Source organism: Oryx dammah, unplaced genomic scaffold, assembly GCF_014754425.2.
Source record: "Oryx dammah isolate SB20612 unplaced genomic scaffold, SCBI_Odam_1.1 HiC_scaffold_19, whole genome shotgun sequence".
NCBI lineage: Eukaryota > Metazoa > Chordata > Mammalia > Artiodactyla > Bovidae > Oryx > Oryx dammah.
The window spans coordinates 82,145,704-82,155,740 of record NW_024070203.1 but is presented as its reverse complement, the minus strand read 5'-3'; positions in this window follow the sequence as shown (position 1 = coordinate 82,155,740).

Below are 10,037 nucleotides of genomic sequence, written 5' to 3'. Positions count from 1 at the left end.
TCTTTATATTGAATTGGGCCACCACCAGCTGATGGGTGTGTCGCTTATTTTGCTGGTCTGTTACAAAGCCATACACTGAGGCTCTAGAACTACTCAACCATCTTGGATCTATTTGCTTCTAATCAGAGTAAGTAATGTCCTTGGGTGATGCCTTTCTTTCAAACGTTGTGCCCTGCCCCCTCCCCTCCTGTTTTATTTCCCACTCTCAGATATTTTACTCCCACATTCTTGTGGGAAGCAGAGGGATGATGGTCTATCTTGTGTAAGTGTTTCAAGGCTGAGGAGGGGCACCGACCCTGCCTGGCAGGGAATAAAGATCTCTGGATACCTGATCTATGGGCCTCAGGGGGAGGACAGCTCCTTATTTTAATTCACAAGGGATGGAAACCTCTCCTAGCCATCTTTGTGCCATGGAAATGTTGTGACTGCTTCCTTAGCCCTCTTGTGAATCTCCTTAATAATGAATCCCTTTTTGTAACAGCATCAGAGTACAAAAGTGTACATAAATAACAAAAGATATGGTAAACATCTGATAGGTAAAGAAACTTGGTTACAGTAACCAGAATTATGAATGATTACATGTAACCTACAAAATAATTCTAGTTAAATATTTCTCCGAAAGAGACCTTTGGGGCACTCGAAAGTATCCCAAGGGAATGGCCATCCTTCGGAAGTGGAAGAGTTAATCTCTTTTGTAATTAAAAGAAATTTAATTACAATTTGATATTTGGGAAGCTTGTCAAAAAGTTTTAAAACACTTGGTCAAGCTGCAAGGAGATCCAACCAGTCCATTCTGAAGGAGATCAGCCCTGGGATTTCTTTGGAAGGAATGATGCTAAAGCTGAAGCTCCAGTACTCTGGCCACCTCATTCGAAGAGCTGACTCATTGGAAAAGACTCTGATGCTGGGAGGGATTGGGAGCAGGAGGAGAAGGGGACGACAGAGGATGAGATGGCTGGATGGCATCACTGACTTTATGGATGCGAGTCTGAGTGAACTCCGGGAGTTGGTGATGGACAGGGAGGCCTGGCATGCTGCGATTCATGGGGTCGCAAAGAGTCGGACACAACTGAGCGACTGAACTAACTAACTAAGCTAAATCATTCATTGTAAGACAATACTCATTGCTTAGCCAAAGTAACCAGATATCTCAAAAGCAAATATTAATACAAATCCCATAAAGGCAAAGATATTTACATAGTCTGTAGTTAAAAGCAGTGTTTCAACAATACTGAAGGAAAAAACCAAAACTGTTTTATGAAAGAAGCCAATTCTGACTGTTGGAACTGTTTCTTTGACTTGCTTTTCCTTGCTTTTGTTATCATGATCATACCTAAGGGCCTGCTTCAGAGGACTCTGTCCCTCGCCTGAGGGTAAACTGAAGTGCCTTTGTTCAGTTCTCAGAGAGATGATCTGACCCTGCCCACCTGTGAATGAAGAGATTAACTCTTCCACTTCCGAAGGATGGCCATTCCCTAGAAGATGTTTTGCCAGATTGAAGACCCTTTCACTTTACTTCCCCACTGCCTCTCCCTCTCTATTCTGCCTTTTGACTTTAGTTCCTCCTGGCTTCTTTCTCTTTCGCTCTATGAAAAGAACCTCTCATCCAGACCACAATTAGATGATTATTTTGAGGCATTAACCTGCCATCTTCTTGGTCAGCTGGCTCCTTTGTCTTAACCCCTCATCTCTCAAAATTATCGGCCTATCGTTCGGCAAGCAGAGCAAGCTTGAACTCAGTAACAGAACGACAGAACCAGGGATTCAGGGTTGATGGCGTTCTCAAAGGAGAAAAGTTAGAAAAGTAGGCAGCTTCATCATGAGTAGAGGGACCATAGTATCTCACACTTTATCTTTTCCCAGGTGGAAGTGGGGCCAGGCAGGGGTAGTGAGATGTCCCATACATCGGGTTACTTGAGAGGGAAATTGGGGAGCATCCTTGTTAGCAGGAAAGATCACTGAAGCCAAGACTGAATGAATGACATGGTGGCTTCCAACCCAGCTGGGACCCTGGCCTTACTGGAAGGAAGTCTTACAAGGGCTTATGAGCAGATAAAGAAGACCAGAAAGAGGAAACAGCATTATATTCAGAATCTCATCCAGTGGAGAGGACATTTTTTAATACTGAGGGCCAAAACCCAGAGAAAAATAACCAATTGAAAATTTTCCTCATAATTTGGAAAGTTTTAAGATAATTATATAATGTATTTATTTGATTTTTAGATTAAGAGGAAAAATGCAAGTGATTTGTAATAAATATTAGTAAAATATGTACTGCAGTTTGATTCTAATGCTAAAAAAGATACAGAGACAGAGCAAATGTATAGAAAGACAGAAAATCAAAAGACAGAGATAAAAATCAGGGACAAGGAGAAACAGAAACGAGCTTGCACTTGGTAACAAAACCCGTCTTGTTCCAGCCCATTTTTAACAAAATCCATTTAACCAACTAAACTCAATCCAGTCTTAAAGACTCCTGATCATGCATAATTCGGTATCTTTTATTCCTTATACCTTACACTGAAAATGTTACAGAATCCAAGCTTGATCTGCTCACCACACAACAGGCCAATGAATCCGAAAGACGAGGTGTTGAGGCAACGAAGAGACTTTAACTGGGGAGTCAGCAGACCGAGAAGATGGCCGGCTAGCACCTCAAAATAACTATTTTATCAGGGTGTGGATGCCAAGTTCTTTCATCAATCAGAGAGAAAGAAGCAATGAGGAACTAAAGACAAAAGGCAGAATAGAGAGGGAGATGCAATGGGCAACTTAAGTGAAAGGCTCTTCGTTCTACAAACAACTCCAAGGGAATGGCCAGCCTTCAGAAGGGCTGTGTTAATGTCTTCTGTTCACATGTGGGCAGGGACGAACTATCTGTCCATCAGCTGGACAAAGGCACTTTAGCTTACAGTCAAGCAGAGGGTCAGCGTCTTCCAGGCAAGTCACTAAGTATCACTATAATAATACAAGCAAGTCAAAGGAACAGTTTCCAACATGGAGTCAGAACTGGCTTCCTCCCTACAACAAAAAACTCACCTAGAGCCAGACATCCTGGAGTGTGAAGTCAAGTGGGCCTTAGGAAGCATCATTATGAACAAAGCTAGTGGAGGTGATGGAATTCCAGTTGAACTATTTCAAATTCTAAAAGATGATGCTGTGAAAGTGCTGCACTCAATATGCCAGCAAATGTGGAAAACTCAGCAGGGGTCACAGGACTGGAAAAGGTCAGTTTTCTTTCCAAACGCAAAGAAAGGCAATGCCAAAGAATGTTCAAACTATCGCACAATTGTACTCATCTCACATGCTAGGAAAATAATGCTCAAAATTCTCCAAGCCAGGCTTCAACAATACGTGAACCATGAACTTCCAAATGTTCAAGCTGGATTTAGGAAAGGCAGAGGAACCAGAGATCAAATTGCCAACATCCACTGGATCATGGAAAAAGCAAGAGCGTTCCAGACAAACATCTACTTCTGTTTTATTGACTATGCCAAAGCCTTTGACTGTGTGAATCATAACAAACTGGAAAATTCTGCAAGAGATGGAAATACCAGACCACCTGACCTGCCTCTTGAGAAACCTGTATGCAGGTCAGGAAGCAACAGTTGGAACTGGACATGGAACAACAGACTAGTTCCAAATAGGAAAAGGAGTACGTCAAGGCTGTATATTGTCACCCTGCTTATTTAACTTCTATGCAGAGTACATCATGAAAAACACTGGGCTGAAAGAAGCACAAGCTGGAATCAAGATTGCCAGGAGAACTATCAATAACCTCAGATATGCAGATAACACCACCCTTATGGCAGAAAGTGAAGAACTAAAGAGCCTCTTGATGAAAGAGGAGTATGAAAAAGTTGGCTTAAAACTCAACATTCAGAAAACTAAAATCATGGCATCTGGTCCCATCACTTCATGGCAAATAGATGGGGAAACAATGGAAACAGTGACAGACTTTATTTTGGGGGGCTTCAAAATCACTGCAGATGGTTGACTGCAGCCATGAAATTAAAAGATGCTTGCTCCTTGGAAGAAAAGCTATGACCAACCTAGACAGCATATTGAAAAGCAGAGACTTTACTTTGCCAACAAAGGTCCGTCTAGTTAAAGCTATGATTTTTCCAGTAGTCATGTGTGGATGTGAGAGTTGGACTATAAAGAAAGCTGAGTGCTAAAGAATTGATGCTTTTGAACTGTGGTGTTGGAGAAGACTCTTGAGAGTCCCTTAGACTACCAGGAGATCAACTAGTCCATTCTAAAGGAAATCAGTCCAGAATAGTCATTGGAAGGACTGATGCTGAAGCTGAAACTCCAGTACTCTGGCCACCTGACGTGAAGAACTGACTCATTGGAAAAGACCCTGATGCTGGGAAAGATTGAGGGCAGGAGGATAAGGGGATGACAGAGGATGAGATGATTGGATGGCATCACAGACTCAAGAGACATGAGTTTGGGTAGACTCTGGGAGTTGGTGATGGACAGGGAGGCCTGGTGTGCTGCGGTCCATGGGGTCACAAAGAGTCAGACAGGACTGAGCGACTGAACTGACTGCAACAAAAACACATATCTTGCTTTCCTTAAGTTTTGTGGGTTTTTTTACATTGAGATAATTTTCTTGTTGAGAAATCTGAAACAGATGGAATAAGGTCTTATTTGACATCTAGTAAACTTAGGTACAACAGAACGAAACTTAACATAGATAACTCTAAGGACATGTCTATGTTAATCAAACCAACAAGCTTCAGCCACCTTCAACAGTAGATATCAATTTAGTACTGAATATTTCCAAGAATATAGGTCCTAATATTTATCTTGGCCATTTTTCTATTTATATAGATTTAATTTCTCAGTGCTTGCTTTCAAGTATCAAAATTCAGAACTTAGAGATACCAAGGAAATATTTTATGCAAACATGAGCAAAATAAAGACAGAAATGGAAAGGACCTAACAGACTCAGTAGAGATTAAGAATAGCAAGAATACACAGAAGAGCAGTACAAAAAATGTCTTTATGACCTGGATAGCCAAGATAGTGTAGTCACTCACCTGGAGCCAGACATCTTACAGTGTGAAGTTAAGTGGGCAAAAAAGTTAAAGCCAGTGGAGGTGATGAAATTCCAGCTGAACCATTTAAAAAGCTAAAAGATGATGCTGTTAAAGTGCTGCACTCAATATGCCAGCAAATTTGGAAAACTCAGCAGTGGCCACAGGACTGGAAAAAGTCAATTTTTATTCCAGTCTCAAAGAAGGCAATGCCAAAGAATGTTCCAACTGCTGCACAATTGCACTTATTTCACACACTAGCAAGGTCATGCTCAAAATCCTCCAAGCTAGGCTTCAACAGTATGTGAACTAAGAACTTCCAGATGTACAAGCTGGATTTAGAAAAGTCAGAGGAGCCAGAAGAACCAATCCAATTACCAACATCCATTGGATCATAGAAAAAGCTAGAGAAGTCCAGAAAAACCTGCTTCATTGACTACGCTAAAGCCTTTGACTGTGTGGATCAAAACAAATTCTGGAAAATGTTTAAAGAGATGGGAATACCAGACCACCTTATCTGCCTCCTGAGAAATCTGTATGTGGGTTAAGAAGCACCAGTTAGAAACGCACATGGAACAACTGACTGGTCCAAAACTGGAAAAGGAGTATGACAAGGCTGTATATCGTCACCTTGCTTATATAACTTTGATGCAGTGTACACTGTGCACAATGCCAGGCTGGATGAAGCAGAAGCTGGAATCAAGGTTGCTGGGAGAAATGTTGACAACCTCAGATATGGAGATGATACCACTGTCAACTAAAAATATATATAACTTGAGGTTTGTAAGTTAAGTTTTGTTTGGGCTGGGGTGAGGACCGCAGCCTGGGAGGCAGACCTCAGATAGCTCTGAGAGATTGCTCCGAAGAAGGAGTCAGGTAAGGTCAATATATAAGATTTTAGTGAAGGGGGAGCTCAGTGCAATCAAGGGCTTAGTTTACAAAAGTTTTGGCACAAGGAGCTGATGTCACCTGGAAGGGATTAAGTGATTTTCTAGATTTGAAGAAGTGCAAAGATTGGGATCATGAAATCAGTTCCTGAAAATATCTAAAGACCTGTTGCACCAGATTCCCTGGAGCACAGAGGGCCTCACTCCACCCTGAACTCCTTCAGAGGATGTTGAAGGTCAACAGCTGCAGCAGCACAGGGTTCAGTCTCCACAGAGGCAGATGGCAAATGCCCTTGTTGTTGTCAGTCTTAAAGGAAATCAGCCCTGAATATTCATTGGAAGGACTGATGCTGAAGCTCCAATACTTTGGCTACCTGAAGTGAAGAGCCAGCTCATTGGGAAAAAACCTGATGCTAGGAAAGATTGAAAGCAGGAGAAAGGGGCAACAGACGATGAGATGGTTGGATGGCATCCCCCCATCAATGGACATGAGTTTGAGCAAACTTCAGGAGATAGTGAAGGACAGGGTAGCCTGGCATGCTGCAGTCCATGGGGTCGCAAAGAGTTGCTGAACAACTTTCAAGTCAATTAGAAGAGTTCGTGTACAAAGTAAATTTTACATAAAGACCAAACCAGAAATCTCAATTTTTTATGCTTGAGTTCTAAATGCTTTTTCCTGCTCCCCACTTCTCCCCCTAAGGGCCTGAGCACAAGGGGAGAGAAACTTCAGTCCAGTTTCACATCCTGTGCCAGTAAAGTTCTAATTGTTAGTTTTAGACCCATTTTTTGGCTTTGAGTGAGTAAAAGTTGCTCAGTCATGTCTGACTCTTTGCGACCTCATGGACTCTAACCTGCCAGGCTCCTCCGTCCATGGAATTCTCTAGGCCAGAATATTGGAGTGGGTAGCCATTCCCTTCTCCAGGGGATCTTCCCAACCCAGAGACCTCACTTCTTCAAGGAATCTTCCCAACCCAGGGATCGGACTCAGGTCTCCAACATTGCTGACAGATTTCTTTACTGTCTGAGCTACCAGGGAAGCCCATAGGTTGACCAGTCATTTAAAACTTTTCCAAAGGTGTTGCCAGATAAGGGGGTGGGTAGAATCTTAGAGGAAGCGCTTCCTATTTTAGCTCAAGCAGTTTGTACCAGATATCTGCGCACTCAAACCAATTGGCAGGCTCAAACCGAAGCAACCAAACAAAAGCGAAACCTCACCAGCTGGAAGTCATACTCAAAATAAATGGCAAAGAGATACCCAGAAATAAAAAGCTAAATGGTAAAAATGCCCCAAGAGGATGGCAAAGAGATGCTCAGAAGTCAAAGCCAAATTGAGTGAATGCCCCAAACATGATTTCCCATCCCCACTAGACCTGTGACCTTGTCCAAGGTGTGCCTTACAAAAGGAGTTGCCCTTCACAGGGAGAACTCCCCCAGTTGAAATCAAAGTTCTCCAGATTGGCACCAGAGTTCCCCGAATTGGAACCAAAGTTCCCCAGAAGAGGCAAGGTCAAAGAGGTCCTGGTGTACACTCCATGAGACTTACCAAATTGCTGGCAGGTGTGTTGCAATGTACCAAAGGCACTCTTTCTAATCCTCCAAAAGTTAATGTCTTCTCAGAGTAGAAGTCTGCGGAGAAAGGCAAAAAAGGCCTGTGCAGCTGCTAGGGCGACCTCGCCCCTGTTCTCTGCAGCAAACTTGGAGTTCTGTAGCCCAGAAGGAAGACGGGGTGTGATCCCAGCACAGCCCTACAGCAGGGGAACCCTGAGAGCCTAACCTCAGAGAAATCTTCCAACCTTCCAACTCTCCTAGAGGAAAGAGGCTGGGGTGGAGAGAGATCCAAAAGTGTCCAATCAAGCTGAGTGGCCTGCGGGGCCACCTGCGCACGATCAGATCCCGGACAAGTCTGCAAATTTGTAGTCAGAATCTTAGCTCTCTGTGCACCAATGCCAAGCAGAAATACAGAGACAGAATTATGGAGGAGAAAGAGTGGCTTTGTTACTTTGCCAGGCAAAGGAGGAACACAATAGGTTAGCTAGTGCCAGGAGTCAGGAACTTCTCCATGGTAAGAAAAGTTTAAATACTCAGGCAGCAGTATGGGATAAGGATCAAGGCAGTAACACTCTTATATTCTTTCCAGTTTCAAAAGGGTGGGGCTGCTGACAAGATTAGGGTGTATGCAGGTTCCTAGGGGACCTCTCCCCTGTTCTCTGCAGCAAACTTGGAGTTCTGTAGCCCAGACAGGGTGTGACCCTGGCACAGCCCTACAGCAGGGGAACCCTGAGGGCCTGACCTCACAGAAATCTTCCAACCTTCCAATTCATGTGTTTAAGTAAGCTCCCGGAGTTGGTGATGGACAGGGAGGCCTGGCGTGCTGCAGTCCATGGAGTCTCAAAGAGTCAGACACAACTGAGCGACTGAACTGAAGTGAACTGAGGGTCCTAGGGGGTCCATCTCCTAATCTTTTTGTTTTAGTTTATGTATTTGGCTAGGTCAGGTCTTGTAGCATGTGGGATCTTCATTGCTTCGTGTAGGATCTTTCATGATTTGTACTCAAGTGGAAAAAAACTGAGATTTCTGGATGGGTCTTTATGTAAAAGTTAACTTGTAAATGAACTATTTAACTGACTTGAAAGTAAGTGCTTATAAATTAAATCTAAATCTATAGAGAACTGGCCAAGATAAATTTTAGAACCCATGATCTGGGAAATATTCTGTACTGAACTGATATCTGCTATTGAAGGTGGCTTAGGCTTGTTGGTTTGATTAATATAGACATGTCATTAAAGTATTCAGTGTTAAATATAGTGTTTCTGTTGAATCTAGATTTGCTAGAGGTCAAATAAGACCTTATTCCATCTGTTACTATTTGTTAACAATAAAAGCAACTCAATGTAAGAAAAAAAATTTTAAGGAAAATAATACATGTGTTTTCAGTAGAAGGTGCAAGGAATAAAAGATTGAATTATGCATTATCAGAATTTGTAAGATTGGACTGTTTAGTTAGGTAAATGGATTTTATTAGAAATGGGCAAGAACAACACTGGTTTTGGTTTCTTCCTCTAGTATTCTTGAGCTGTTGACTATGGTTGTATGAGATGAGTTTCTTGGCCTTTAAGGAATTTGTATTAATATTTGCTTTTGAGATCCCTGGTTACTTTGGTTAAGGAATGGGTATTGTTACACAATGACTGATTTTGATCAAGTGTTTTAAAACTTTTTGACAAACTTCCCAAATATCAAATTTTAATTAAAGTTCTTTTGAGTTCCTGCTAACTTTGGGATACTTTAGAAGGCTCCTTAGAATTATTATAGAGCCAGCTCTTCGCATCAGATGGCCAAAGTATGGGAGTTTCAGCTTCAGCATCAGTCCTTCCAATAAATATTCAAGACTGATTTCTTTTACGATTGGCTGGTTCGATTTCCTTGCAGTCCAAGCGACTCTCAAGAGCCTTCTCCAACACCACAGTTTGAAAGCATCTGTTCTTCAGTGCTCAGCCTTCTTTATGGTCCAACTCTCACATCCATACTTGACTATTGGAAAAAACCATAGCTTAGACATTTGTCAGCAAAGTGATGTACTTTTTATTATGCTGGCAAGGTTCATCATAGCTTTCCTTCCAAGGAGCAAGAGTCTTTTAATTCCATGGCTGCAGTTGCCATCTACAGTGATTTGGGAGCCCAAGAAAATAAAATCTGTCACTACTTCCTCTTTTTTCAGTTCAGTCGCTCCGTCGTGTGCAACTCTTTGCAACCCCATGGACGGCGGCACGCCAGGCCTCCCTGTCCATCACCAACTCCCAGAGCTTGCTCAAACTCATGTCCATCGAGTTGGTGTTTCCATCCAACCATCTCATCCTCTGTTGTCCCCTTCTCCTCCCACCTTCAATCTTTCCCAGCATCAGGGTCTTTTCCAATGAGTCAGTTCTTTGCATCAGGTGGCCAAAGTATTGAAGTTTCAGCTTCAGCATCAGTCCTTCCAATGAATATTCAAGACTGATCTCCTTTAGGATGGACTGGTTGGATCTCCTTGCAGTCCAAGGGACTCTCAAGAGTCTTCTCCAACACCACAGTTCAAAAGCACTAATTCTTCGGCGCTCAGCTTTCT